The sequence below is a fragment of the Carlito syrichta genome, unplaced genomic scaffold, assembly GCF_000164805.1.
Source record: "Carlito syrichta isolate Samal-C Ts95f unplaced genomic scaffold, Tarsius_syrichta-2.0.1 Scaffold288787, whole genome shotgun sequence".
NCBI classification, from domain to species: Eukaryota; Metazoa; Chordata; class Mammalia; order Primates; family Tarsiidae; genus Carlito; species Carlito syrichta.
In genome coordinates, this window is record NW_007232883.1 from 10971 (window position 1) to 13999 (window position 3029).

Here is a 3029-nt window from a genome sequence, read left to right on the forward strand (position 1 = left end):
TTCTTTAAGAGGGGAAGAAAGGCAACATGTAAGTTATCTCAGGAAACATTCCTTCTGAGATTTGGGGAAAAGCAAAAGCAGATTCTGGAGAAGGCAGGGCCAGCTTCAGACAGTCTTGCATCTGTGGGGGTCAGAAGCACCCTCAATCTAAATGAAGTCCTTCTGGAAAGAACTACTGTTGCCATCTACACTGGTGAATAGTGGTCTGCCCATCCAATTTTGCTTGGAGCCAGTGGGCCATCTCAGTGCCTACTCTGACACCCGTAGTTCCCTGTCCCGTCAGATCTGGAAGTGGCTCGTATCCCTGAAGTGGTAGCTTTCTTCCTATGAGTGCTCCCCTGTCTTTATTAACAATGTAGAGTCAACCTCCTTAGGTGGACGCCTAATAAAGAAAAATATCAATAAAAATTTAGCAATGACTGCTACCATTGTTGGATGTGAGTGTAGTTTCCTTTAAAATCTAAAATTGGATCTATGTTTATTATTCTTGGAAAAAGAGTGCACATATAATTTTATCCTTAATTGAGTAATTCAATTCTCACTGACTGAGCAGAGTCTGTCAAGAGGAGATGAGGGGTTTAAATAAATCCTTTGAGACCCACATAAAAAATGAATTTTAATCTCTGTCCCATCCCTATTATTGTGTATTATAAAAGTGTCTTGGGTGTGACTATCCTCATTTAAAAAGACAAACTAATGCACCTATACATTTTGGGTTAGTTAAGTAATGAGTGGTATCATCTGACTTCTAGTTCTAAGAAGATTGCTCTGTGCCTGTGATGTGAGAAAACACAGTGTTTTCCTTTAGAAACTTGAATGAAATTGAGGCCCAGTATAAGTATCCATGCCTGGAACCTCCCTAAATAGATATTACCTTACGCATAGACAGTTTGGGGTCCTAGTCGGCATACGTGAGTTAGATGCGGGTTACCTTGTTTGCCCCCAAATGACTTTCTCTCTCTCTGTCTCTCTCTCCACACACACACACATACACACACACACACAATTTATTCCTTCCTTCCTTTCTTGATTTTTGATTATTTTTCAGGTTACTCAACTAGCTTGACTGCAGAGGCGAATCTGTTTGTTTGCTTTTCTGGTGGTAGAGTTGGTTTCTGAGTTGTCCTTGTCTTTCTGTTAGACAGTAACCATGAATCCAGACTTCTGATCTCTGGGACTGGGTGGGCCCCCACCCCATGTACCAGGATAGTTCTGTTGCAGGAATTTTTGAGCTCCACTGACAGCTGAAGCCAGCAACTTCAGTTTCTTGTTTCACCACCAAGATGATTAAGGAACGTGAGCACCAAAAGGATGAGTGAAAGAAGGAGTTTGCTAAGCAACAAAGCTCTCTAGATAAAGAGAGGGGCCCCAAAATGGCTTATCTGTTGTTAGAAGGGCTTTGTTGTGATTTTTCTCTTTTGCTTCTTGGGGGCGCTTCTCTTATTTACATCTCGACCACCCCTTTCTTTCTGAGACCCAATCTTTACTGCGCACACAGGTCCTTGACCAAAGTTACTCCATCTTGAATATTACCCATAAGTACCACAAAAAAGCCCACTCAGGGATGTAAAACCGCAATGCAAATACTATGCTAATTATATTATAATAAGCTAAGGTCAAGATGAAATCTAGTTAAACTACTGTGCCTGCGTCTAAGCAGCAAAATGTCCCTTCTAGCAAAACATCCTGGATAGAAAGAATGTTCTTAACTACACTAGCCACACTTCCAACCCACAGTTATATAATAGGGGTGGTACAGGGGGAATTCCTGCTGGTGTTGTCTTCTCAAGACCCTCCCTCCCTGTCTGCCTAACTAGCTGCTATCTCCTCTCTCAGTTCCAGAATTTGCTAGACCAAAACCAATTATTTTGTCTCGCTGTTTCATCAACTTAACACCACCTTTAAACAGCAGAGAGATATTGATTTGTTTGTTTCTTTTAGAAACAATTTTTTAAATGTACTTTTGCATATATAATACCAAGAGTTACATAAAAATAGGAAAAAAGAATCCAATTGGAGAAAACACAGAGGATGACACAAACTGTTGGTTGAATGCCTAGGTCTGTGTTCCGCCTGTTTGCTCTAACTTTCTGCAGTATAATCAAGGGAAGGGCGTCCTGCTGGATGAAGCCAACACTGTCTATGGGATTGTGCCTGTGATATCATTAGGACCCTTTTAGAACAGCGAAGAAATTACTCCCCAAAATAGACACACCAATTGTCTAAGCTAACTATCTACTTTGGAAGAAAATGAAGTGAGTGTCCTGAACAATATTATATGAATGAATCCACATGAATCTTCAAGCCAACCATTAAAGTAAAAACTTTTTAGAAATTGCTTTTTTGGAGATTTTGCCATACTGTTGGCTTGCCATCCTTTTGGGGTTTTTTTAACCTATTTATTTTGCTTAGCTGCATAATAGATTTTCTTGGTAGAGGTAACAGAGGAAAGACCAGCAAGGGGCTCTGGCTGAGGCTGCCCTGCCTCTGGCCCTGTTCTCAGAGACAGTCACTGTTAAGTATTTTAGTGCATGCTGGTGATCTTCTCAGCTATGGTATTATGCCACTGCTTTATCAACATAGGGCATTACATATCAACTCTCTAGTATGAAATAAGAGACAGGAGTTTATGCTAGCACTCCACTTCGCTAAGCATTCTAGCTTTAGACAGTCATAAACATGCACCTCCATGCTACATGCAACACATCAGCATTCTCTCTTTATGACCCATCACAGTGGAGAAGGATGTCCATGCCCTTATTTTCCCCTCAAATTATTTTTACAGTCACCTCCATACGAATGTTTGATTACATGTTTATTCTTTGGATAAACATATTTGTATCTACTGTTTTTGTTAAAGCAGATCGATAAGAGTATTCAGATGTTTATCACTAGTAGTTTTGCTAATGACAGAACCAGGGGTGCACTTGGACTCTGCTTCTTTCTTGTGGGTCAGCGGCTTTGGTTCTTGAGTGCTGGAAGGAGACTGTCCTGACTGTCCAGTTTGAAGGCTTCTTCCTTCACTGCAG